The sequence below is a fragment of the Cyanistes caeruleus genome, chromosome 6 (assembly GCF_971803275.1).
Source record: "Cyanistes caeruleus chromosome 6, bCyaCae1.hap1.1, whole genome shotgun sequence".
In the NCBI taxonomy this organism is placed as follows: Eukaryota; Metazoa; Chordata; class Aves; order Passeriformes; family Paridae; genus Cyanistes; species Cyanistes caeruleus.
The window spans coordinates 40,477,279-40,499,424 of record NC_141706.1 but is presented as its reverse complement, the minus strand read 5'-3'; positions in this window follow the sequence as shown (position 1 = coordinate 40,499,424).

Genomic DNA, 22,146 nt, shown 5'->3' with positions numbered 1-22,146 from the left:
ATGCAAACATATTTTAATAGACTACTACTTGGGCTGAACTCTTATAATGATTCTTTTACTGCAAAGGACTCCCTACTGATCTTCAAATGAAAGACATGACTATGGGCATAATCCCCACGGTGAATTTTGAGAAAGGATGGCTGCTTTTTCTTTTTTGTGAGTGGATTATTTGGATTATTGGAATATTCAAAACCAGAAACTGCAGAAAAGTCACTATGCATAAATTTGCATTTGTACATAGCTAGAAAGGTGTATAGGTAATAAAAAAAGGAAAAAAAAATGCAAGCTTAAAGAATCAGACTGGATGTATGCCAAAAGTTGCAATTAGAAGGGTCATCTTTCCTGGCTTTTAAAGTTGCTGTCCTGCCCTGCTGCTGAAAATGACTTCATGGGACAGAAAGCTGTCAGAAGAATAAATGTCTGATCCACAGGCATCCTGAGTTTCACGTGCTGGCATGAGGTTAAACTGAGATTTTCAAATGAAATGTATCACCATCCTTTACACTCTGCCAGCCTCAGTAGAGGGGCTTAAGAATTTAATTGGGGGAAAGAAGAATTGGGGGTGAGAATTTTTCATATACCTGCTCAGAAGAAGCTCTGTTGCCTCTAAAAGACTTCATCGCTTTTCCTAACCAAAGCTCTGCACAGATTGTTCCTGAGCCAGTTGCTGATCAGGTTGCCAAGGGAGATTGCAGAACAGCCATTATTAGGTGTTTTTAAAAGCCTCTTAGAAAAACATATATTCCTCATCATGGAAATGCAGCTGAGGCTGCCTTCAAGACTAAATGATTAGTTAAGGTTTCTTCCACTTCGACTTCTTCTTTCTGGGATTTCATGTTCACCTTTATATGATTTCACATTAATTCTCTTGAGCCCTAGTGAGAAAGTGAGAAAATATTTGCCTACAGGGAAAACAAGCACATACAGTGATTAAGAGATTTGAAGGACGAGCTGCTACTGAATCCAAGATGGAACTCAAGGAAACTTGTTCCTGCCCAGCCTATTAGACAGAGGTCAGCTTCAGAAACAAACAAGGCAACTGATTTTGATGCCACTTTTCTTCAGTCACTCCAGAACTGTACAGAGATAGAAAGCATCACTTGGATGAGGTTTAGACATATCCCACTGGGAATCCATTTGACCTGTAGCCTTTTCTCCACTTTTTCACATGTATTTATTGATTCTATTAAATAAGGCATCTGTTTTATGGATATGTTTTTATCCATTTGTTCTTGTGGCACATTCTTTAGCAGCTATTATAACTCTGACAAAGAATGGTATGATAAGACTTATACAGAGTAATATTTTCACACTGATAACAGCACTATCAATAAATCTCATATTTTAAAAAGTTCTGAACTATTTTTTAGTATTTTGACTCTGATGGCCATGTGGTTTGTTCTGTATTTAGAAAAGAAAAAAAAAGTAGCTTGAAACAGCAAAATGTTTTCTACATAGATAACATTTTTATACAGATTTTTTCTTCAATCTTTAACATTTTAAATTTAAAAAATTGATTCTTATCCAAGTTATGGCTTAGTTTTCCAGATAAATTATGTCAGACCACTGAAAATCAACACATTTGTTTATTGTAATATTAATGTATCCAAGAAATGTTGAGGATTTTTGCATGTTGGTTTAAATTCCTTTTCATGAATAAAGGCAGGATACAAATATTCAATGTGATGAGAAAAAAAAAATGAGGCAAACAATTCCAGGTAATTTATAGAACCACTGATAAATATCTGATAAAATTACAAAATGTTCAGGACAGATATTTTGCTTGCATACAAAATGTCTTTGCATCTATATGGTTGAATCTACTTCAGAAATTTTATGCATAAAACCTTGTAACTTAAAATACTATGAGAGGTAGCAAGTAAAACATCTATTAAAATGTTTTGACTATACTGTGCTGCAGCAACTCAGTGCTTTGCTCAGAAGCCTTTTTTATCAAAGTGCTGACCAGAACAGACTTTTATTGTCTGTGATCAATTAGGACAGGTAGAAATTGCTGCTGTACCAAAGAAGCACATTGTTTAAGATGAAATAAAACATCAAGTGCTGCATACCATTCTGCTCTTTGCAGAGGAAAAAGACTGCAGTAAAATTGCTGTAAAAGTACTGCATCCCCCTTTATGCTACTTCACTGAGGAGATTACAAAGCTTCAGTTTCTTCAATGATTTGTGTAATCTAAACCTCTTTGTTTTCATATTAAAAAGAAAGATAGACAGGGATATAAAGAAGTTTTGACAATTTCTACTAGTTCCAAACTGGTGCAGATTTTCTATACCTGCAAGCTGACCCTCATTTTGAATGTCAAACATTGTATTTAATTCAAGACAGAAGTGCCAGACATCTGAATTTCACTTAGTTTAGCTGTTTCTGGTTATCCTCTTACTTTCCACTTCTTTGTGCTCTTTACTGCTGCTGAGGATGTCAGGATGATGTAGAAAAGGAAGAGTTGGTTTTCAAATATTAATGATCATTTCAAACAGATTGGGAATTCAGAGGTGGCTGGACAAAAACTGCTCAAAATTCTTTTCCTGTCCAAGGGATAGGAATGAACTCTTTAGGCAGAATTTAGTATTGCTGGGAAAATTCTTAAAGGACTGGGTTCTACCAGTTTTATGGTTGTGCATAATATTCACTACATGTATATGTGCGAGCTTATAACACTGGGAAATAAACAGTATTATGTGTAAGATAAAAGATACCTCTCAGAGGCACAGAGAGTTTCAGAGACACTTCAGTTTGTCACATGTTATCCTTGGGTCCTCTTGCTTTCTGCAGGAGCTGTCCCTCATAGCTGTGATGTGGTAGGAAGACAAGGATTTTCAGCCTTCACTTAGCTTTGAACTCTGCAGTAATTACAAACCAGAAGCCACTGTCTGTCATATAATCGCTGCCACTCAGCGCTCTGTGCCACATCCTGCTTCTCCCACTGTGGTCCTTGCTATGATCCTATTAGTTCTTTCATAGCCTTCAAGTCTTAAGCAAATAATTTGTCTATTGTAAATTCAAACCTCTGCAATTACATTCTCCAGAAAATTCAGTAAATGCCAGATAGCCTGGGACGAATACAAAAATGAATACATTTGCAAGGCTTCAGGCCTCAGGTAAATAAATCTGCTTTGTTTCCACTATCAAATTATTAAATTGCCATGAAAAAAAACCAGATTTTATGCTGTTTTCAAAGACAAAAATACCAATTCCAGCTCAGAAACACTCAATGCCACAGAGTGTTTTAGGCTGAGAGGAAGTACAAAGCAAATATCAGAGTGTTCTGGCCATAACCATTCTAGTCCAACTAAACACTAGTGATAATTAGAAATCAAATACTAGGGCAGAAGGTGAGTATAGTCTTCTTATTAACAAAGTGCAGCTTGGGAAAACACATTGGATCAAGAATTTGAAATTAAAAATATTTATAATTAGTATTCTAGATATCTTCAGACATCTAAAAGAAGAGCTAAAACACACAGTAGTTTTACAAAGTTGTAACAGGTCTGGCATAATATTAGTTACCAAGAAAGGTGTAACACATTCCCTTATTGCGACATGCAGAGAGGATGTGCTTGGTCTGCATGTGTGCTGAAAAGATTTTTCTTATTCTGTTTGTATTTCTTACCTTCTGCTACTCTGGAGGCCTTGGAAGGGCAGTAAGTGTTAGAAAGAGAAAGGATATTTTACACTTAGATTGGAAAAGAAAAGGAAGGCGAAGAAACTGTTTTTCCAGCTGACCACCCAAGAAAGGTAATTATGCACTTACAAGTTCTTTTGGACAGAGAAGGAAAAGAATAGCTTTCCTTCCTTTTGAGGTTGTCAGTCAAAGATACTTTGAGAATGTGGGTACAGATGAGAGTTCAGTCTTCATCTCTTTTTGAACACCTCTAACGTTTCAAATCACCTTGATCCTTCACTTGGTGGTTGGACATTTACAAGTTCTTTGCTGACTGACAAAAGGCAATGTCTCTGAAACTTTGTGTGGATATTCTCCCCTGACAACAATCTTTTGGTGCAAACATGAAAATGTCTGCTTTAATAAAATTAAGATTTTACAGGCTCTTGCTTCTACAATACACGGTACTGTCCTACAGTATCCAACAGTTGTTAACATTAGATGAAAATGATTTGTTTTAAGAAAAATGTGATGTTTTTTCATCTGATCATATGGAAACTTCTTAGTCAAAAATAGAGCATGATTTGAAAATGGACCTAAATTTTAGCTGCTACTCATTACCAAGCCCACTTATCTTGGAAGGAAAAAATATGAGAGGAAACAGAGTTATCTAAAATATATTTTTTTATTTGAAGCTTATCTTCTGTATATTGTACCTTTTTCTGCAAAGTAAAATGCATTTTTTGTAGCACCAAGAAAGAAGAGGTACTGGAAATGGAAAAGAATAATAATCCTTTATGTCTATTTCTTTTTGTATTCTTCTTTCTGCTGTATGAGATGAAATGTTTTCAGCAACTGTCAGCGCATTGTAAACAAAGCAGTCACTAATTTAGAGGGCTTTAAGTGAAGGAAAAGTGCATGGAAACAGATATGATGATAGAGAAGAAACCTGCTTTTCCTCGTTGTCAATTTTTCCTTAACAAATAACAACAGGATTTAACAGGAAGAGAGAGTACGAATGTTACAAACATGTCTATAAAAAGACTTTTTTGCCTTTTATTGAAAATCAGAATACCAACCTCTCTCCTCCTTTCTTGGCTGCTCCCCTACATTTATCAATGCAGTCACTTAAGAGAGACCAGTTGAAAACACAACAGACATGGTTATTCATGCCTGGGTGTTTGAATTGTTGGTGAGCACTGGTCACTGTGTTGAACTTTGTCAGTCACTTGTGTCCTTGGACTACCCTGGAATGGCTTCTGCAAAAAGATTTTGAAGCACTTTTTTTTTTTCTTTCAGTCAGTCTGGTTCCCTTGTTATATTTAGCAGGCTCTAGTGCTTCTTTTGCTAGTATCAATAATAAAAATATTTCATACCTCTGAGGAATTATTTTGTTTTGGATTTTTTTTCCGAATTAAACTTCCTGAATCTGTTCTTAATCCCTTACTAAATGTTGTTGGCAAGTATTAGCTAGTAAGATTAACTGTAATGTGTAAGCTTTTTTTAGTATCTGCAAAGAGCTGTGAGTAATCCCCATTTAGGCATGGATCTAATTCACATGTGCTTTTGGAATTGAAGAATGGCATTAGAATGACAATGGGAATATTTCAGAATTTATTTAAATAAAAATAATTGAAAATTAATATAATTATGCAACCCCGGTATTTTTATGCATATTTTAAATTTTCATTAGAAGAAATGCAGCCTATAAGAGTTCACAGAAGAAACTCAACTAAAGTAGTCAGAAAATATACCAATCTTATGCATTTAAGCTTGTACCATTTCTACATTTATATTGTATACATGTGGAAGGAAGATTTTTATTGTCTATTTAGCTCAAGTAATAACCATAAACAAAAATTTAGTTTCAGCAATACAAAAGTACAACTTTCTAAATTACCTCAGTGGTATCAGCAGTAATTATTACCATGTTTTCATTTTCTGTTAGCTGAAATAAAATAAGAGTGTTTAAGGATTAAACATTAATAAAAATACATGATAAAATTAGTAACTAAGCACATAAATGGTTACAATTTATAGTTAAATCTTCATATTTCTTCTTTAGAAGTTTGATAATCTGGACTCATATCACTGCAACTTTACTTCATACAGTATTAATTACTGATAGCCTGCAGATCTGAAACATACTGGGTTCATAAAAAAATTAAATTCTCAAACTATCTATTAACCATTTATTTTTCCACTGTGTTTGTTTATGGCCCAAGGGATGCCAAACCAAATACATTTTGAATATTTCCATTATTTGGGTTCTAAATTTTTCAAGAATTAATTAGAAGGTTTTTAAAGTACCTGGGCTAATGATCTCTACTTCTGCTCCAAAATTAAATGAGACTGACATCTAATCAAGATTCAAAATCTTGTTTCTTTCTGTTACAGAAAGAATTTGTAATGACATAGTTGTTCAATTTCTTTTCCCAAGGATATCAGTTAAGCACCTTTTACCAGATTCAGAACTCATGTAATAGTATATGGGAATTTGAGACTGTGAAATGAATGCCAGACAGCAGAGCAGCGTGACTGTCTGAGGCGTGATCCTTGCTGACTTTCACTTCGTATCATCATTTACTCTTGTTCAAAGTGGATACAGATTGCTCACAAACTAGATTTTTCCACCAATGTTTCTGTGAACTGAGTACACAAAGTGATTCTGTCAGGGAATGTTGTTAATTGACAGAGCTAGAACATTTGCTTAAGCACTGAACAAAGGGATGGAAGTCAAACTATGCACGCAGTTATGTTGTTCAGGATTTATTGTCCACAGTTTGCTCCTTTATTTCCATATGGAAGCCAAACCTTGGATTATCTCAGAGCCCTATTTATCTGCAAGATTCAGCCAATTAGTGAAAATAAATCTGACATGACTTAATTAGAAGTAAAAATTTTAAAGAAGGATCACTTGCAGGAAGGTTTATGCTGTACAAGCTAGACTGTGTGCATATATACTTTGAAATTACAGTGTTCTAGTTAATTGAATTATGAGGCATGTTAGAACAGATTAGGAAATATATGTGAATATTGTTTTCATCTCGTAGTTAACATTTTGAGATAGTGACATATTTAGTAAGCAAGTAATGGGAATGGTTCCTCCACTCCATTTTTTTTCTTGGTCGAGACCAGTCCTAAGTATTTAGGCATAAAATGAGGAATAGAGAAAGTTCTATCAGCTTCACATTCAAAATGGCTAACCAGAAGAGAAGAATCAAATCCAATGGATGCTTTTGAAAATTCAATATTCTCCTTTCATTTCAATCTGAACTTTGAAAATAGATATTTATTTGGTAGATATTTATTTGTATTAATAAAATATGTGATAAAACATTTAAATAACTGCAGTGTGGGAGAAAACCAGCAAGCTCTCTGAAAGTCTGTTCACAATATTTGTGGATCCAGTTGTAGATTTATATCACATCTTTGTGCATTGCAGCATAGGAAGCAATTTTCAAAGCATTAATGGAAGTCCAAACAAAGATTTTCAGAAAAAAATTGGTAGCATTTCTTTTTACTTCCCCCTTTTTGCATTGACCACTACAGCAAAAGCAAACATATTTACATCCATCTCCTAGGAAGGTATATCCTTATATATAAGCTTTACCATTGGGGGCTTGAAAGCTGAAGAATGAATCTGGCTGTCACTGTGGCTGTGTTATGGATGTAACAGTTAAGAACCAAACTTTCAATTTACAACTCTGTATTCCATGTATTCTATATATGATAACATGTATTCATCTGAAAGCTTTTCAGTTCACTTCCTTTTTATTTATTCATTTTTCTATAACTGCAGATGAATAGTGGGTAATCAGAAATACCTGTGTTAGGTTATGTTTACATCTAATGCCATGTTCTTTTTCACTTTTTAAGGTGGGATGAAACTTGTTGTAACAAACAGCTCCATAAAAAAGACCTAAAAAGAGGTATAATTTAGGAAATTTAAAGAATGATAAATGAATGCATTACAGTGTATGTGTTCAGCTATGAAATAAAAAACCTCCCTAAAACATATTTCTATATGCTCCTATCTTTCCACACAAATGTTGAGCACTCTGGGAATGATTTAAAAATCATAGCAAATTTTATTCACTAAATTTTATAATGGGAGACTGAAAAAAATGGGAAAATATCTTAGAGAAGATCCTATAATAGTCTTTTCATTTTCTCTTTTCACTGAGAAATAGATATTTGTGTTATATCCTGCCCTTGCTCACAATGAGAAGCTCTTTACTCCGTAGGCATACCTGAAATCAATCTTTCTGAACATTTTGTAGGTTAAAAGCTCAGTTAATTAAAATAGGAAAGGAGAGGCAGAGGAGTGAGGGAAGAAGTAAGAAACCAGTACAAACAGCCAGGTTAGAGAAAAATTTGTATGAGGCAGTAATCAAGTCCGCAGGAGCAGAGATTGTCTCTGCAGCCCATGGTGAGGGCTGCCCTGGAGCAGTGCAGCTCATGCTGAACTCTCTGTTGGAGCAGACAGATATTTCCTGAAGGAATCTGAGCTCGTGGAGAACCCACGCTGGAACAGAGTTATTCTTGAAGGACAGTGGAGGGAAACCCACCCAGGAACAGGGGGAAAATGTGAGAAAGAAGAAACAGCAGAGAGGAGCTGCTATGTACTAACCATAACCCACATCCCCACAAGCCCTCTGCACTTCTTGGGGGCTGCTGGGTAGAATTGGGAGCAAAGGATTGGAGACTGGAAAAAAGGAGATGGTGAGGGTAAAGGTTCTATTGTAAATTCTGGTTTTGCTTCTCACCATCCAAATCTAATTAGATTGGAAATCAAACAATATTCTCCAAATCAAGTCTGTTTTGCCAGTGATGGCAGGAGGTAAGTGACCTCCCTGTCTTCATTTCATCACCAAGTGTTTCCTCTTATTTTTCCCCCCTGCCTGTTTAGGAGAGTTGGTAAATGTGTTTAATCCAGCAGATTACTATTTTTTTGACACAACAAAAAAAAAATCATTTGAATGCATCAACTTGTTCATCTTACACTTAGGATCTTCTAAAAATGCCAAAACAACTTGAAGCATATAAATATTTAATTTGAAGCATCTTGTAACATTTAGAAACTGTAAATCGTGAGTGTTTACAGCACTTTTTCTTCAAACTAGGACTTAACCAAACAATCAGATAGCTGTCAGAAAATCAAAAAAACCCATTCAAGACACATTTTTATTTTCAGCTTCAATCTGCTCAGAAAAAGAGACTCTAAAGAATAAAAGGAATCAAAAAAATTACCAGACCTTATTTTAAGACACAGTTGAAAATTCAGTATAAATGCAGAAATACAAGCTAAGCAGAGGACTGCAACCATCATTTTTAAGCCTGAATACTATCCAAAAGAAAGCAAGCTTATATAGAGACACTGCAGAAGAACACCTATATTATTCATATGTTTGATATAACAGATATTTAAACACCTAGATATTTTCCTTCTCATATTTAAATGTATGTTTTAATTTCATGTTTCTAAAATGTATGCTTATATCAAATAGGCTCTACACAGAAATGGAGTATGCATCACTAGCAAGATCAAAGAGCATAAAAGAAGAAATATAAGGAAACGATTTCATGTGGATCAGATTTGAGGTAGAGAAGCCTTCCTGAGATAAAAAGTCTGTAGAGTTGCCTGTATTCCAAAGATTGACAGTCCCATTTCAGTAAACTTTATTGTCCATGCTAGACCATTACAAAATGTAGTAAGAGATAGAACAAATTTTATTCTGAAGTTGACTATTTGTGCTTACAGCATGTGATGATGAGGGACAATGCTATGACAGCTCAGGCTTACTCAGGTTTAATGACTGATCTAAATTGGAGCTTGGAGATAAGAGAAATTCTTTAGTGATGCCTCAGTTGTCATTGATTGCTATGAGCAATTTTAAAGCTATTCAGGATGAGAATTGCCAGCTCGGGTCTGAAGAAGGGGAAAGTGGTACATATGACTGGAAGCTGGCACAAACGTTATTGAATAAAAAGAAGAAAGCAAATAAAAGCCAAAAGGTTTATATTAGTTGTATGTATAGGTGATAATCACAACTACATATAGCATTATACATCATTGGGGAAAGACACAGTGGATCTACAGTGTACAATGTAAGCAGTAGCTGTGACAAGACAAAAATTAAAGTCTAGGCACATTATAGATCATCAGCAGCAAGATGACTGAGAACAAAATGTTCTAGGCTAAAGACAATAAAGTAGTCAAGTGTAGAGCAGAAATTCCCCTTCTGATTGTTGATCTCAGAAAATATTTCTTTCTGACAAAATTGTCCTGCATCTTGCACACAGCATAGCATATTTTCCATCTAAATTACAATTATTAGAACAGCAAGTTTCTAAGACAGCTGATGTGTCCAATCATATAAGGACAGAGGCTTGTCTTGGGGTAAGAAAGGGTTATAACTACTGTGTTCTTTCAGAAGTTTTGGGAGCAGTGCATATCTTCAGTATTGCTGTGTCTTCTGAAAAGCTCACTTCAAATCCAAAAACTGCCTCTTGAGCAGCATATACAGAGCCAAAGGATATATTTAAAGACATTGGTTTCACATAGCAAGGAACATCCTGCAGCAATATTTGGGTCTCAGTGAGGCTTACAGTCTTGTTCAGAGGGCAAATTTGGCTGTCAGCACATCTTCAGAACAGCCTTACAAAGACAGTGTAAGTTTTTGTATTGTGTGTGCATTGCCAGCTTTTGGTAGCAGGTGGCTGCAGGGATGGCTTCTGAGAGAAGCTGCCAGAAACTTCTGCCATGTCCAGCAGAGCCAATGCCGGCCAGCTCCAGGATGGATTTGCCATTGGTCAGCACCAAATCAGTCAAGAATGGTGGTAATGACTTTGTGATTACTTATTTAAGAAACAAACAAATGTTATTGTGCAGATGTAATTGCAGCCAGAGAAGACCAGAGTGACAATACGTGAGAGGAACAGCTCCGCAAACACCAAAGTCAGTGGAGAAGGAGAGGGAGGAGTTGCTCCAAGCACTGGAGCTGAGATTCCCCTGCAGCCCGTGGAGAAGACTGTGGTGAAGCAGCTGTATCCCTGCAGCCCATGGAAGAGACCCAAACTGGAGTGGGTGAATGCCTGAGAGGAGGTCGTAAACTCAGGAGAAACCTGTCCTGGAGCAGGATGCTGGCAGAGACCTGCAGGCCTGCAGAGAGAGGAGCCCACATTAGAGCAGGTGTGTTGGTAGGACTTGTAATCCTGCAGGCTGTGCCTGAAGGGCTGCACACCATGGAAGAGTGACCCACACTACAGCACTTTGTGGAGAGCTGGTGCCCATGAGGTGGACTCAACGCTGGGGAAGCTCCTGGAGGACTCTCAGCTATGCGAGGAACTCCACACTGGAGCGGGGAAAAGGCTTTCCCCTTGAGAAGAACCAAAAACAACTCATGGTGAACTGATCATAACCCCCATTCTCCATCTCCTCTCCTCCTTAGCTGAAGGAGAAGGAGGTAGAGCTTGGGAAGGAGGAAGGGGTGGGCGAAAAGTGTTTTTAAGATTAATTTTATTTCTTATTTTTCTGCTCTGATTTTGATAGTAATAAATTCAACTAATATCCCCAAGCTGACTCTGTTTTACCCATGATAGTATTTGGTGAGTGAGTGATTTCTCTCCCTGCCCTCATCCCAGTTCATGAATCTTTGTTTCATTTTCTCTTCCCTGTCCAGCTGAGAAGGGGAGTATTAGAGTGGCTTTCATGGGTATGTAGCATCTAGACAGGGTCCACCCACTATAATTGTCTTCTGTGCTAATGTTAAATGTACAGCCTGCCTGTGATGAAAAACAAACCAGCAAATGGTTTGTTGATCAGGTATCCTGTCTCATAAACTAAAAAATTATTGAGCAGAATGGGCTTATTTCTGATTTTTTTTTAAATTTTATATTTTTTTTATGTTTTGAGATCGAATGTGGAAAAGTAGCTTTATGGATATTGTCAGGCTCAACAATACATATCACAATTTCAAGGAACTCAATTGACCACAGTTTATTTTAATGTTTATATTTATTATATTTTACATCATTTTGATTAACATAGGTACATAGTTCTATATATTAGGTACAATGGTCTTGAACAGAAAATACATCTTTTATCTTTGTTGAAAATAAATTGGCAAGTTTATATTATTTGAAGATTTCATTAAGAAGGGGCTGTGATTATTGATCTTTTTCTGAGCAAATAACAATTTTTTTCTCTATCCTTTTTCAGACTGTAAAAATTTGTGCACTTGTCTTTTATCTTGGAGGTAAATATAATGTCATAGAAACAGTTTCCTAAAAGGTTCCAAGTTTCACAAATATTCTGGTTAAAATATTCAGCATTTACTGAAATTTACTTAGCTAATTTATTTAAGAAATCTGTATTGCCAAAAGAAAAACTCATGGTTTCGGTATATTTAGCATTTATCCTGAAATTTTAGTGACAGAACTTTAAGATGCTGTGTTTTCTTGCTGTGCACAGTTTGATCACTCTTCTGATTACTAAAATATAGCTGCTCTAGGGAGATTTTCCCCATAATTTAAATTGTTAAAAAAAAAAAAAAAAAAAAAACGGAGAAAAGATAAAAGGTCAACAGTGTTGTTTGGGAAATCCTGCAACTTAACCAATTTCAAAAATATCATGTTCAAATGAATACTCTGCTTGTTTGCAAATCAAATCCTATGGATTCCTTACCTCTCATTTTATTCACTTTGTCATCTTGGACAATTCCAGCTTAAAATTTTGTTTTCCTATTTTTTCTTTTCTGCAAGAAATCAAGGCTGATGATTTTAAGCCTTCTCACAGACAGAGAAGTAGTGACTATCTTAATTCACTAATTTTTCTGTAAACTCAGACTGCTGACTTGGAAATGAAAGGAAAAAAAATTATGCAGAAACTATTCATTAAGCAGTTCCATAAGACCTGAATTCCTCAGATTAAAAACTGTTCAAATAACTGAATTATTTTACAGGTAATCCACAGGGCCAGGGCATCAATATTTAGAATCATTCTTGAAAACAAAGGGAACAGTTTGAACATTGATTTATGATATATAAACTCTCAAATATTTCTTATTAGCAGAAAATGAATCATTTTGGCTATGTTATTCAGCAGATATTTAGGTGTTCAAAGGCATAGCATTTTTGAGATAAAGGACTTTGCCTTCTCTTACACTACTTGTGTTTGAAACAATCCAATTGTCTTTTGAAATACCTAGAGAGAAAATAAAAGATTCAGCTTTCTCCTCTAGCCCAGCTAGGCTCCTGCTGCTTGTAGATACCCGCTCTATTTCTACTAATTATAGTTCAATAAATGTATTAACAATTTTGGTAGGTCTAGAGGGTATGTTCATTCTTTTTATTTATTAATTCAATTTATTACTATGTTTCTCTCCAGTTTTTCACTAGGGATAGCTCTGCATATTGTTCTTGAACATACTTTTTTTACTATGGACATGCAACTTTTTAAAATGCTTTCTGAATTAAAGGAAAGCAGCTGTTTTGGGCTTCCAGACTGATCAAATCCTTTCTGTCAAATTCATGTTTCCTTTTGGCACAGTAAAGACAACCCTTACCTGGCTGTTTGGGCTTTTTGTTTGGTTTGGGTTTGGGTTTTGGTTTTTTTGGTTTGCTTAGTGCCTTCTGCTTTTTGGTTTGATTTTTTTTGTTGTTGTTGTTGTTGTTTTTAAAGAACAATAGGGCTGTTAGGGGGCTTCTTTTACTTCTTAAGAGTCATTTAATATTACTCAGGCTTCCAGCACTGCCTAAATTTTAGATGGCACCTGAATTAACTCTTCTGGACTGACTATAGACTGTAACACTACTGACTGTGGAAATTTTCTACATAGCCAGTGGTGTAAAAAGAATATCTTTAAAGCCTCCTTGAAAAGTCTTCCCGACTTTGTATCTCAGCCTGTGAAAGCAGCCACCTCCCAGTGGGCTATCCAAAAATCTTAAAATATTAGAAGACATTAAATATAAGTTATAACTAGTGAGTGACAATCAACTTGCACAACATATGTACAACACTATATCTGCTGATTCTAAACAAGTTTTGCATACTATGTAATTCATACTGCCCTAAAAAGTCAAATTTGAGTCTAAAGCAGATATTTTTCTGTCATACAGATTATCAGGTAACTTTCTTCTTTTAAACACTGAGGAATTCTTTAACAATACTTTCCCTCCATCCAATTGATTTTTTCAGATAGATAAGTAAAAGGACATAATTCTATTGATTCCTTTCTCCTCTTCAGCTAATGCATTCATTTTTTATAATGCAAATTTCAAAAAAGGACTAAAAGAGGAAAAATCCTCTTTATTAATATAATTAGGAATATACATTTATTAAAAATGAATTGGAAACGTTTATTTGGCATGCCAGAGTTAAAAATATACTCTATTGAGGTGACCTTAAATTCTGTATCTGATGAGTTTTTAGCTTTTTAAGCAGTTGCATTTTATTTTTGTAAGTACACTAAGAAAGTTTGATATTCATCTACTGGGACAGAAAACATGTAAGAAATAAAACCCTGCAACTACAAGAATATTTTATAATTATTTTGCAAAAGCATGTCCTACATTTATGAATAAAAATTTGATTTATAATCCAGATAAACTACTTCTTTAATAACCAAGGGTTGTTTTTCTTCTTTTATTCTTAAAATGAACATAGATCCTAGCTTCCTAGGATGGGAAGATATTTACATATTTTAATTGTGGCCAATCAAAGTATGCAAAACCTCTCCAAAGTTATAAATCTTACAATGCCTTACATGTGTGCACTTCACAAAGTACAGTGTAGTAAAATTCATTTATAGAGACAGCATAATAAAATATGTTTATCTAAATGTTCTCTTTTACTGAAAAGGATTTAAGCAGCAATGAGATAAATTCCTTTCCTAAAATGAAGAGCAAGAATGATGTTCACACAACAGGATAAATCCACCAGAAAGTGTTGGAAACAGTAATATATGTTCTTATCATATCATGAGGCTAATATAATTTGTTATGCTAAATTTAGAATGCTTCTCATTTATTTTAATTAAATAACACTTGAAAAAGTGTATGCCAAAGGACAAGTAATTTATGTAGTTTGAAGGGGAAAAAAGATGTTTCCTATATAGCTGCCTGACACTCTCTTCTTAATCTCACCCTTGCTCTCTCTCACTCTTCCTTTTTTTTTTTAACATTTAGGCAGAATAAACTGAACTTTAAACTTGCAGAGAATTATAATGTCTTAAGACAAATGAAAACTTCAGATTCCCGGGTCGTGTGAAGGTTCTTTAGAAATTTCTCATTGATTTTAGGAATATTTGCCATTTACATATTGTTTCTTACAACAAAACAGAGGGTTTAAGAAAATATTATGGATTCCCAAAGTCTTATTCAAGCTGTGTAATTTTCTATGAGATTGTTACTTCTCAGGGAGTTCAGTGTGGTAGGACTATTGTGTTTTACACAGGTGTTTGTACACCAAACCCATCATTGTGTGCTTCTTTTGGCGTGGTAGTAAGGAATGGGACATTTGTTTTCTGATTCCCTTATCTGCTGGAAGAGTGCCTTGTTTCTCTTGGGTTTTACTTTGGGGGTTTTGCTTGGTTGGTGGGTTTTTTGTTTGTTTGCTTGGTTGGCTGGGTTTTTTCATTTTCTTTATATAGGTCATTTAACCTGCTTGAAAAATAGTAACAGCAATGCACCTTCCAGTTGAGCTTGACATTGTTGATAGTTCTTAACTCTCAGAGAAAATAATACCTTAATCCAGATCTGTCCTACAAAGATATGCTTTATCCTTTCCAGAGAGTAAGGATGTCACAAGGTAACAGCTGTTGGAAACTCCAAGCACCTTTTTAATTCTGATTTTGAAATCTGTGTAAAGTCAGTGCTAGGAAAGAAGGTGGGATTCATATTGTTGTGTTGGGTCAGGGATAACTGGTCCTTTCTCCATGAGAAAGTGCTGGTTGTGTTCACACATGCTGGACCCCATGTAGTACCCTGTGAGCTAAATAATTCTGTGTGAAGCAGAAAGGAGACCCTGTAATCTAAACATTTTTTATATGAAGAATGAAGGAGACCCAGAAGAAAATTAACATGTTTAGTGGGAATATTACAGGTGTTCAGGCCCTGAAATAAAGCAGGTAATAAAATTGAGTATATGGAAAATTTTATGGGCATGCATTGAAGTTAAAATTTTCTAAACACTGTATCTCTGCAGGCCAGTGAAGAGGTAGTGAACAGATTAATGAAAAATCCCAAATTGCTGACTTCCAGAGTGAGACATTTTGGGTGCTACTGTAGAAGACTTCAGCATCCAGAAGGAGGTCCATCTGTGGTCCTCCTAAGTTACTGATAGGCTCTGGACAATCTCATTTTCATTCAGTCTCTATTAGTGCTACATAGACCAGGACTGGTTAATTTAAGCAGAGATAATTACAGAGGCAAAGTCAAAATGGATATGTGGTAGGCTCCAGATACATATTTAATATTTTTTTATCTCTCTGATAGCAAATGTAAATAGCCAAATGAGTCTATAAGCCTGCAGTTCAGATCAAAAAAATGTACATATCTGATATCATTCAAAATTTATAATTTCTTTGGAGATTGTAAAATTCTATTTTGAAATGTTCTGTCCCTTCTAAAACATGAGTTATTTCTGAGACATGTTATAACCATGAAATAATTCAGATTTCTGCAAATTTCAAGCAATGCCTTATAAAAATGTCCAGCACTGCACAGGCTTGCAGAAATTTAAGTAAATGCAGAACAATACTTTTTTGGCATTTTGAAGAGCTCAGATAGTTGTTAATTTGTTTATAAGATGCAAAATTCCTATAAAGATAGCATAATACTTCTATGATTGGACTTGATTTAAATGCCACTTCAGTCTTTTTGTTCCTGTGAATAAAAGCAGCACATGTCACTGCTTAAGCTCAGAAGGTGTAAGTGAGGGCATATTTCAGGGGCTCACCAACTGATTGGCCCAGTGGCCTGTTCTTACTCTTCCACATTGTGCATACTTGCCATGCTCTCTCCTAGCTCCTAGATATTTTTGATGTCTTGTTTCTAGTTTATGTTTCACTCCCCAGTCCCTCTGTCATTTAGTTATCAATCAATGAACTACATTTTGTTTTAGAAAAAAAGAAGGGGACATAAGGCTTTTAAACTTGATTTCTTTCCTTTTCTGTACATTCTTAAAGAACTACTACTACTAAAACCTATATGTGTCTTTTTGTTTAACTTACTTTAGACCTTTCAAAGGTACTTATAATGATGCCTGTAACACAACTCTTTTATTCCTGTTTCTGAGTGACAAATACCAGGTCAGTTACTCATTATTATAGAGAACAAGGCATGCAGTTAACCTTCTTCTGTATTATAAATAGTGGTGCATATCAGGACTCGTCTTGTAATTTTCACTGAGCAAAAATTTTCATGCATATTAATGAACATTTTGGATTCAAGAGAAGTGAAGGATTTAGTTTCTCAGGTAAAAGGAATAAGCACCACATTTTCTGCTGCTTCATGAGGCTTTTGAGTTAAAATTTTAAGCTTTCATTGAGGAAACCAGACGATGGGTAATCTGCAGTTTCCAAAATTGAAAATAAGTTTTTATAGAGTAACATTTTTTAAAGTACTTTGATTAGACTGAATGCTATTCTTAAATTGGTTCTTAATTTAATAAACAGTTGCTAAGGGGGAGTTTACAGGAAGAAAAAGATCAGTTAATATCTGAAAAACAGAACACAATGAAATAGGAACTGAATAAGCACCTGAGGACATGGAGTTATGATCATGCTGTATGTGGACCTTTGTATTTCTAGTTTTGATTCAAAGCTATAAAAATTCCTCTTTTTAGGTATAGATGAAAAAAAAAACATACAAGAATTGGGATAGGTGATAATAGAAACAAAACTGCAACTTTAAAAGCAACTCAGCCCTGGATGTAAAGCTAGTCAGAATTAACGTACGTAAGAAACTCAAAAATGATTAATTCATCATGGTAAAATCCGTAAGGTGACAAAAAAAGTGCTATAAACCTCATAATAAATGTTGGTTTAGAAGAAAAAATGAACAGATAAGGCAAATTATCAGAGAAAGAAGTATTCAGTTAAGTAGATTAGCAGGCATTATAAGGGAAATAGGTAGTCTTAAAGCTTCCATTTTTCTTATGCACAACTTACTGTAAACATCTGCAATTTGAGGGTAAAAGTCAAAAGTATAGTGTTAAACCAAATCGAATTAAGTTACTGAAATGAATTCTGAAAAATTAAGTTGGTGGTAGAAATAGAAACTGCTGCACTAAGGTACAAATGCTAAATAGATGCTCAAAGACTGTTCCCTTTTTGTAGATAAAAGTGGTATATAGGAAACATTTGCAACAATAAAAATTAATCTCTGTGCAATAAATTTCAAGCTAGCTTGAACTTTATTTAGCCCCATACTTCATCCCTGCTCCAGTGAAGTCAACTGCAGCTTTGCCCTTGAATTTGACAGCAGCAAGCTAAGACTTTAGGCTTAAAAGTTTATATTGTAGACAGCATTATAGCTTGTTTACTCACTGTCTACCAGCAAAATCAACACTGATGCCAGTAAGCATTCTTAAATTAAATAATTGCTTTCTGGGGCAGGGGGAATATATGTTGTTTCCTTAAATCTGACAAGCACTTGGACATTTTGCCACTTTGTCTTTATTTATACGTTCCTAAGATGTCCCGAATAAAATTGAACAGCTTGGCAAATTGCAGTAGCTCAGAATATCCATTTTACTTTGTTTTCCTCTCAAAAATGTCTACCAACACACTTTTCAGGGAATTTAATATAAAACCCTTGCTGGAATTTCACCTGATATTCTAGACACTAATTGCAAAATTAATGTTTATACAGCAACATATTTCTGTTTATGTGTGTGTGTTGTGTGTGTGCATCCCTTAAAATATACAGGCTTGCACATATGTTTGTGGGGGTTTTTTTCTGTATGAAATGGAGAAGTTTTAAAATAGTTATAAAATGTGTAGCATAGTAGTGTTTCAGTAGTGCTTCTCCACCTTTTTTCAATCACACCTTGCTGTCACTAATTTCTGCTCCAGCCCCAGGGTTCATTACTGACTCCTTGCTTTCTCTCTTTATTTCTTTGCCTCACACTGTTGCCAGCAGCTCCAGTAATGCTGGCCAAATGCCCAAACCAATAATCTAAGTTGAACTGTGCTGTCATAGTCTAAAGCTATAGGGGTATCTCACAGCACCACGCTCTCTAGGGCTTGGGGTTCCCACTAAACATAGTCCAGAGTCAAGCTGGCCTATCACGGAGCCAGAAATGACTGAGAAGAGATTATTTGTGCTCTAAACCATGTGCTGTGTCTTGTTTGGAACATAATTATACTCCAGTACTAACAGATCTCACACAGTTTGAAGACTGCTTAAAAAGATGCAGCAAAAAATCCAAAAGTTTTGTTTTCTTGTATTTTTAATTCAGCCACAATAATGTTACCATAAACATTAACTGCATGCCAAGAGATTGAAAACATCCTACTTTTTACATTAAATAAAACACATATATATGTGAACTGTATACTCAGTTTGGTGTCAGGCTTTTTTGTAATTTCTGTTATGTACTGAAAACCTTAAAGAACAAAAAAAAACAAAACACATTTAAAGAATATAAATGTGATGTTCAGTGCAATGTCATTTGGATTAACAGATCCAGATGTACTACTGTTGGAATAAAAGCATTTAACATCTTGACTCTGAATTTGTTTCTGTCTCAGTAAGCATGAAGCATTATTTTTTTTAGACTTTGTTTTATTCCTCAGAAGGAACTAAAAAATAATCCCTACCCTAAAAATACTATATGTACTGCTTTACTTCACTGCCAAGAACTTCTTTTATAAATCCTCTAAGCACTGTCTCAGTGCTCCAAGGCAGAACACTCTAAAAGATACAGAACACAAAACATGAACAGCATCTCAAACAATGTGTATTGTGTCAAGGCCTTGCACTCTGAAATTTTGTATTGTAGCTATGTAACTCATCCCATCTGTTAATTCAAAGAAAATACTGCAAAACAATGTGGTTAGACAGAGACACTGATAAGCACATCTCAGTATATTCTTATTTTTTAACAAATCAAATATTTCCATACCTGAAAGTTATTAAAAAATTCTTAAAATTACTAAAATTTTGTTCTAATTTTAAAATTATCAAAATTATTAAGATCAAAATAAATCATGATGATTCTTAGGCTGATTCTTTATTTCCAGTTACAATAAAGAAGAGGGAAGAAGATACAGTGGAATTGAAGACTTGGAGCAGAAAAAAAATATATACAGTTGCACAAATATTTTACTGAGGACAAAAAATTTAAATTTCCCCTTGGTGAAAGTAGATTGGGCTAATAAAGTTTTGCAATTTGCAATTTGCAATTTGACTCTCGTTACTAACCGGCCAAAAGGGATGGATAATGTTTGCAGGGCTGACACTCACAGAATTCCTCCTTCTGAGGAATCAGGCTTCATTGTGTTTTGCATCACCTGGTGATGGTTGCAATGCTGATAAAATACATTTCCACACGGATTGAAAAATGAAGGGGGTCTTACCTTATCCAGTTCCATACAACCACAGGTGTTTGTTGGCTCCCAGAACCATGACCAGTGAAAAAACCTCCCTCACCCTGAAGCCTGATATTGTTCCAGATTTGTGTTTATGTACATATAATCCAAAAATGGTCATTTGTTCATTCAAAGGAATCACCTTCCAGTAGGATAGAAAACTCAGAGCAGACAGAAAATTAGCAAGTTGTAATTTAAAGAACACTGTGTCAGTCCATGAAACAGACTGACATTACTGGGACATTCTTTCTCTCTATTGCTCTCCTGAATCCATTCAATACGTATCCTTGCTTAAAAATTTAAGATTTTTAGTTACTTTAGTTACTTATGCTGAACACTGTCAAACACTAGAAATCAGGTGTCTTTTAATTCTGGCCCTCAAATAATGAAGGGTTTGCAAAAAGTAACCTCTCTTGCCTGGCTAACAGTGTAGAAGATAGCTGGGACTCCGCCTCAGCTATTTCTTGAGATGTCTCCTCAGTGATTCCTGGGACTCCAGGGGTGTGTGGCTGAGGAGCTGCAGAACAGCCCCACCCAAGACCCACTTGCCACAAGGAATGGTGACAAGGTTAATGACTGAGTGAATCCCTGTGCAATGACAGAGAAAAAGTAGATTAAGGGTGGTGGTGGGCATAAAAGGAGCCTAAAGGGAAGATCCATCAGCAAATGACAGGGTTGAGCTATCTGAAGTGCTGCTTTCCAAGTGTAAGCATGGTTACACTCATCTTAATGGTGTGGCCATGTCACATATTTACAGCGGGATCGTAGGGAGTTGTGGGAGATCAGGATGCATCTAATACATTTTCCCTTAGTAACTAAGGGGAGAGTAACTTAGAATGTTACCCAAAATGACAACAGTAAAAAGCTTGAATAGCAAATTATATTCAACACTTACTATAGGAAAAAGTCATTTTAATTAGGGGACAGGAGAATTTATATTGTTCCACAAACATTCAGAACATGAAACATGCCTTTTCATGCATTCTCCACCATTATGATGCTCCTGGTCCTCTTCCAGTTTCTGTGTATCAGTATAGGTCCACTGATAGCTAAGGAGGCACACAGAAGTATTCCAGGCAATGATCTTTCCCTATAGCTTGGAACACTTAAATGCAGTTCCATTCCATCAAATGTAACTTTTCAGATGCTAGAGGGAATTTGACATAGCTCTAATACTGAATGAATATTTTGAAATGCAATTTCACATGAACTTTATGATACCTTCCCTATAAAGAATTTTAGAAACAGCTTGAACTATGACCTTTTGATAACTTGACTGTGGTGGATGCAGATATGGGCACAGGGAACAGCTCAGCTGACAGACAAGGGAGGGCACTTATTCTCAAAAGAGAGATGCTGAGTAATGCATGTGAGAAAGAAACTGCTGAAGTAAATATAGTTTAAAAAGATACATGTGTATGTCATCGTACTGGTACGTACTATGGGTTTAGGCTAATTGAAACCCAGCTAAGATGATTTAAACTAACCTGTCTGGCTTCATCCTAAAATGGATTAAGAGCATTTCCACAACCTACTAATGACATCCAGCCATTAATCCACTTGAGCTGACAGGTTAGTATCAACCAATTTTGTACCACAACATATTAATGGAGAACTCAAAATCCTTGTGATTATTGACTTAATTGGATAAAAACCGTATATCAGATATTCCAGGAGCAATTTTATAGACCTCAATGAATCACAAGGCATGGGTAGCGTGGGTAAAAGAAGCTACCAAATTGAAGAACTGTATGTACCTATTAAAAATAATTTGTTTATTTACTCTGCACTGACAAACATTATTATGCAAAGATTTTTTTTTTTTTTCAGTATGATACTTGAAACATAGGTTGCATTTTTTTTTTTTTAGCAATCAGTCCTAAAGATGATTTATTGCAAGGGATTCCTTTAGTAAATAATTATGG